Here is a 6,960-nt window from a genome sequence, read left to right on the forward strand (position 1 = left end):
GTGTGGTCGGCAACGCCCTGGCTGGAAGCAGAAGAGGTAGCGTCGATCCTGAAAGAATGTGCGGAATAGAGTGAAGGATCAATACCTGATTTGGTGAGGATGAGGCGGAGATGATGGTGGAACCAGAAGCAGGAGGCAATGTGTCCTGACTCCGTGATGAATAGTGGGCAGTAGGGAAGTGCATGGCTTTCTGATTTGGAGAGAACCAGGTCATGCAGAAACTCGTAGGGGCTGAGGGGAGATTTGAGGCGGAAGAGGAAGATGGGAACGGCTGGCCCGCTCTGATTAGTTTTGCTGCGTTTCAGGGTGAAGATGAGTGTGTCTGGGGAATGTAACGTGATGTGAGAGACGCATGGGTGAGCGGAGGGGTCGAAGGTGGAGGAGGTGGACGTGAACTCAGAACACCTCAGGAAGCTGAAGGCCAGGAGGAACATGGCCTCTAGGGTGGTATTGGTGGAAGGGGAGGAGTAGCCAGTACACAGTGTGCGTATGCAGGCTGCTACCAGGTCGGCAGTGACAGGGAGCCATGCAGAGGGAGAGCGGGGATTCAGGCACTTGAGGCCTTTCATAAGGAGGGAGGTCTGACTGTTGGAGAGGGCTGTGCAGGGGGAACCGGAGAGCAACTTGCAGAAGAAGTTGATGCCGCTAAGGTACATGTAGATGATGGAAGTGTGGATAGAGAGGTGTTGGTGAGCGTAGGAGATGAAGCTGGTGATAAAGAGGAGATCGAATGAGGGGATGATGAGGTGGTGAATGGTATGGAAGGACTTGAAGCACTTCCAAGCTGTCCAGTAAGTGGAAACGGGGGGACGGACCTTGGAGGATGATGTCTTAGGTGTGGTGGTGGAGATCGTGGAGGAGTGCAGTCATGGGAAGATGGTAAAGGAAATGAAGATCGGGAGTGAGGAGGGGGTCCGCCTCTTGTGCCTAGAGTCTGAATTTCTGGAGGGAGAGAAGGGAAGGGGGATTTTGTGTAATGGCAAGGCGGCCCTAGTAGCAAGCCGAGCCCGACTGTCGGAGGCTGGTAGCAGAGACGAGCCTGATGCTTTGCGCCAGTGGAGATGAAGGGGGGCCAATAGTGAGGAAGTCGTCCAGGAGATGAACGAGGAGGGGACTTCTGGACTCGTTGAGGAGGATCCAGCGGAGTGCTTCAAAAAACGGTCGAAGGAGGGGAAGGAGGGTCGGAGGAGGCAAAAGGGGGCCAGGTGCGGGGGCCAGGTGCGGGGGCCAGGTGCATGCTCCCCAGGGCCGGATAGGAAGGAGCGCCGCACAGGGAGCAGGGCAGGGCGGACCGGGCAGCAAAAACCCGACGATAGAGCAGGACAGGGCCACGGTGCCACGGGACCTGGCGACTGTGTGGGGGGCAGCAACCCGTGAAGGGAGGAAAAGGTCGGCCAGGTCCACGTAATCACACCGGGGGCAACTGGCTGCAAGGTTAGAGGGGCGGAGAGCCCATGGAGGCGAGGAACGCCGTGAACAGGGCAGGAAAGTCGGCGAGTGCGGTAGCCGAAGCCGGGGCAGGAGGGGGCAGGTAAGGCAGGACACCACCGGCCCAGTGAGAAGGGAGAAGCGGGCCGGGGCGGAAGGGGGAGCGGGAGCGGGGAGGTGCTCCGGCCCCCGGACTCCCCGAAGCAGAGGTAGAACAAGGCAGAGTGGTGTGAGCCCGGCGGCGCGGAGCAGGTGACGGAGGGCGGCGTGAAGAGCCGGAGGAGGAGGAGGAGGAAAAGTGGGGGCCGGTACAGGCAGCCGCCGAGTCCGGGATCAGCAGGAGCCGGGAGACGGGGAAAGCAGAACAAACTGCAGCGGAGCGGCAGGCAGGCAGGCAAGCAGGCAGCGTGATAGCGGGTGTACGCACGTTCGACAAGACAACAACATGCTTGCAACTGACGACAGCATGCTAGCACAAGGACCAGAGGAACGTAAGAGACTATATAGAGAACTCTTAGTTGACCGGGGAGTTCGGTTGCATTCTTCCGTGCTTTACTGGGCTGACGCATATTAGTTTGATTGGAGAGGAGGAGTCTTGGTATGCTATCTTCCTCCCGAACTTTAGTTTATCTAACTCCATTGTGTGTGCGTTTCCACCGCCATGCCAACTTGGGTCCTTACATCACTGACCTCATTCTTTCATTTTAAAACAGATTACACAATATTATCACAGCAGCAAACCAAAGGGACCAAATGCAATACATTGTCGTCTAGGACAATATAGCTTTCCATCGTTCTGCTCGGGTCCAAAACTGGTTTCGTCAACACCCACAATTTACAGTTTAATACCTTCCATCATACTCCTCCTTCCTAAACCCCATTGAGTTATTCTCAGCATGTGGTGGAAGGTTTATGATCTCCAGCCCTATGGTACTGAACTGGATATGTAATTTTATGTTACAGTATGTTACTGTAATCTTACAGTACAATGGTAAGTTCAGTAATACTGTATGAAAACAGGTATGTGTTTTGTTGAAATGTTCAGTATTGACTGACTTGAGGACATGAAAATACATATTTTCATTAGTCTACACAATTGGTGTCATGTGGTGTTGGTGAATTTATTTTTACACTTTCTCTGTGTAAATGCTAAAAGTGTTTTAGGTTGAATAAGACTTTGTATAGTTTTGACAAAAGTGTTACATCTTGCAAATGATCTGAGTTGTTGTGCTACTTTGGTGTAGTGTTGTGCTAATTGTGTGAAGGGTTTGAAAAACTGGGCCCTGTTTTCAAAATTGTGCTTAAGCAATTGAAAAAAACTGTAATGTCATTGTGAATCAGCGATTCTCCGTGTGAAGTGTTGAATCTGCATTTCGTGAAACTGCATCTACCAATAGGCCTACACACTGTTCCTTTTTCCGATGACGCAACTTCATGTAAGTCCTTTTTTTAGACACTGCCTTGTAAAATGCCACACATGTGAACGAATGGATCAAACACAGGCGTCAGGTGTACAAGCACCAAAGTGCTTAGCTGTAAACATACCAATCAGGTGTAAGCACTATAAAATGCAACAGGTCAGTGTACCTGTCCTCATCAAAAATGGAAGGCAATGTTGCAGGGAGAGGATGAGGGTGAGTGAAGATGAGAGGGGGAGCCTGTGGAGGAATAGTGGTAGGGAGAGGTAGACCTGCTGCAACAGTAATTTGGACATTTCAAAAAGAGCACAGGTGAAAACTTATTTTTTCTACTGTCTACAGTACAGTACAGTAAAATTTAGCCACTATGCACTACATCAGTATTTTTTTTTACCCATTCACTGCAGTCCATGATTGAAACAATGTACTGTATTACATTTGCTGTATGCTCTCTTTTGTCTCCACAAATGTACTTGTTGTGTTTACAGTATGTTGCCTACTACAGTATTTGATTTGAAATATGTTTTGATCTTCTCCACAAAATGCAACCTTTATGTAGAAAATGTGAAGAGTACAATATATATACATTTACATTTATTCATTTAGCGACACTTTTATCCAAAGCATACTTCCAAGAGAGAGCTTTACAAAAGTGGATAGGTCAATGATCATAAACAACAAGATAGCCTAAAAACATTGCGGGTGGCCAAAACATGAAGCGTACATTGTGAAAAGCAAATACAGTAAGTGCCAATGGGAAGTAACATAAGAACATGTACTTAAACAAGTTACAATTAGACAAGAAACCTAAAAGTGCGAGGAAAGCAAGTCCTGTAGGAAAGCAAGCAACTATAATACAATTTACAATATTTTCTATCAGTGTGCAGAACTAGTCGTGTGTGTTGAGTCAAATTTTATGAATCATGTATGCGGCATACGGTGACAGAAATGGGTATTTATACATGATTGTATAGTTTTGAATAAAGTGTTTCATTTTGCAAAAGATTGGAGGTGTCCTGCTACTTGTGCTACTTAAGTTGTGTGAATCGTGTGTTGTGTTTAAAAAAAGTGAGCCCTTTTTTCAAAATTGTGCCTAAGCAATTGGAAAAAACTGTAAGTGACATAATCTTATATTTCTGTGTCTAATGTAATAAAGTGTGTTTAGTGATTTGTACACACTGTGTGGTATTTTGCAAATAGTGTGAGGCTGAGAATGTGCTTATAGTTGTGCCGATCCAGGCTGCTGTTTGTTATTTGACATTTTTGTGTCAAAGCAACCGGAAAAAACTGTAAGCACAGAGCACAGAAGTGGTCTTCGTAATGTATGCCTATTCAGACACCTTTTTAACTCCACAGCTTGAGTGGTCCAGAATGTAGTGGTAAGGGAAAAAAAGAGACTATACGTGTATGTGAAAGTGCATTGTTAGGACTCTTGTAGCAGCTTTTGGGTATAGGGGAAAGAGAGTCTTAACCTAGTACTGATCTGAAGAGGTTGTGAGCAAGGGTGCTATAAAAAGAGCTAGTGATACTACAACAATTAATTTAATAATTAACAATGGGTGTTACCCATTCCATATTCCATTTCCCTGTGGCTTAGGACTAAACCAAAAGATATTGCTAAACTGGATGAACAAATATAAAGGACAACTATTAATACAACAATTGGAGTTAAAATGGAAAATGTAGCCAGTACAGGTCAACAAAGACATTCAATAAAAAAAAATACATAATTGATTTCTGAACGTGAAGACATAGGGATTTATAGGACTCAGACACGCCTATGATTGTCTGGATGAAATTACGCTTGACAGAGGGGAAGAATGAACCAATGGCAGCAGGACATCTGAATGAGGAATGAGGGGAAAACAGAAGGGAAAATAAACACAGAGCACACAACGGGACAAACACACAGTCACATACATGGCCTTAACCATAAAAATTGTAAATTAGATCATAAATAGTACTGCCAAGATGCGGTTGTTCTGAAGAACACAAACTATTTTTCACAAACTAAAGATTAAATGTTAAGATTTTGAAACTTCAATTTTCCAGTGAATTTTGTACATTAAAATTTACATTTACATTTAGTCATTTAGCAGACGCTCTTATCCAGAGCGACTTGGGCAGAGAGCAGCGATGCACGTCAAACAATATTGTTAAAAAGTAATGACATTCAGTGTACAGTGAGATAAACCATTTCAAAATTTCAGAAAATATTAGAAAGACATTGGCACACTTGCATTGTGATAAACAAGCGGAGCAGGTTCATGCAGGGGGACGCGAGACCTAGCGCGTCATAGCAATCGTCATCACGCGTCAAGGCACACCCTCCTTATAGGGCGGGGTATATAGCAGGGATCCAGCTCCTGCATTGCTAGTGCGACATGGTCTCCTGTGCCTCCGCCTCCCCGGCCTCCTCCCTTTGTCTGGTTCTTCTTTTCTTTTCTCAGGGGGAATGCGTCGCTGCTCTCTGCCCGGATGTCGAAACAGTGTCTCAGGAGACGGTGTCTCAGTTGGGTAAGGCAGGGACCCGCTGCGAGCTCAACCATACGCCAAATCAAATATTACAATAATGTATTGTAACGTGCGTAATAAAGTATCAAGTAACATAACATTACTGAGTCCTCCTGCCTGAACCTAATGGACACAACATGTTTTTGGTCTCCAATGAATATCTACACACTTCACAATTAAAAAGCTATATGGACTATAAGCTATAAGCAAAGAAAACAGGAACAAGCTAATATGCATAAACGAAATCCAAGCAGGACAGAAACTAGAGGTGTGTGTGTGGTAGTTAGTGATCAGAGTCGAAGGTTCAAGGTTCCAACGAGTGTGTGTTTGGGTGTATGTGTGGTGCCGCAAATCCTCAAGTTTAGTATATTGTCCAGTCTTGACTACAGAGCAGTTCAGCATCCAAACCAGACCTGTTTGATAGTCTGTATACAGAACAGGGCAAGAAGGCAGGGGTCGGGGTCGGGTTCGGAGCAAGGGGTGCTGGATGCAGAGCAGGGGGTCGGGGTCACATCATCTGATCATATTGAAGATGATGGCTAATAACCAGTTTGTGGTTGAGAATAATCTTCTTGAAGCATATCCTAAAATCAGCAAGCTCCCAGTCACGTCATGCAGCGAAGAAAGATGCTTCTGCTCACTTGAATTTGTCAAAAACAAACAACAGACCACAACATAGCAAGAAAGAATGGCTGATGTGATGGTCATTGCGGTCGAGGGAGAGAAGAACCAAGTTAACTTGTAGAGAGTTAGGGATTCCTTTTGGAGTCTTGCAGACAGACGTTGAGGTAGGCATGAAAAAGAGCATCCTCCTTTCGTTAAGTTAGGCTGGTGGTGATGGATCTTTCCAGGAGGCTGCAGTTGGAAATGGGTTACTACTGCTCAGTCTGAGCTTCATACATAATAAGTCCAGAAGAGTTCCCTAGTAAATCCATGCAGGTTGACTTTGAAGGGTTTAATCTAGAAAAATCGTTAATTGATGACATTTAGATTTTTTTCACATTAGATTTTCTTTCCTTGATAGCATGCCTCTATGTCAGTCTCATGAAGCCTCAGTTATGACAGCATATGCACCAATTATCAATCAACAGTTTATGGCTTAGCGATAATAGGTAAGATAAGAGCTTTATGACCAAGCAATATTTTATATTAACCTACATAAAAGATTGTGCCCAGTAAGGAGTTTTGATCTCTGAATAGAGTCAGATGACTGAGTGGTGAGGGAGTCAGGCTAGTAATCAGAAGGTTGTTGGATCGATTTCCTGCCGTGCCAAAATGACGTTGTGTCCTTGGTCAAGGCACTTCACCCTACTTGCCTCGGGGGAATGTCCCTGTACTTACTGCAAGTCGCTCTGGATAAGAGCGTCTGCTAATTGACTAAATGTAAATGAATAGCTCTGAACTAGTGGGCAAAGCTGTGCATGTGATTTTTGAACATTAAAGACTTCAATACTTTACAATGAGATACCATAAATTCAACAGAGAACGAACTTGAAACTGTGGACAAAAGACCAGTGGTACATTAATGTGATGCTGCAGGATATACACTCGGCCTACCAAGACTACTGCTCCAGCTTGCTCCATCTTGCAACGTCAGCAC

The sequence above is a fragment of the Hypomesus transpacificus genome, unplaced genomic scaffold, assembly GCF_021917145.1.
Source record: "Hypomesus transpacificus isolate Combined female unplaced genomic scaffold, fHypTra1 scaffold_30, whole genome shotgun sequence".
Taxonomy (NCBI): Eukaryota; Metazoa; Chordata; class Actinopteri; order Osmeriformes; family Osmeridae; genus Hypomesus; species Hypomesus transpacificus.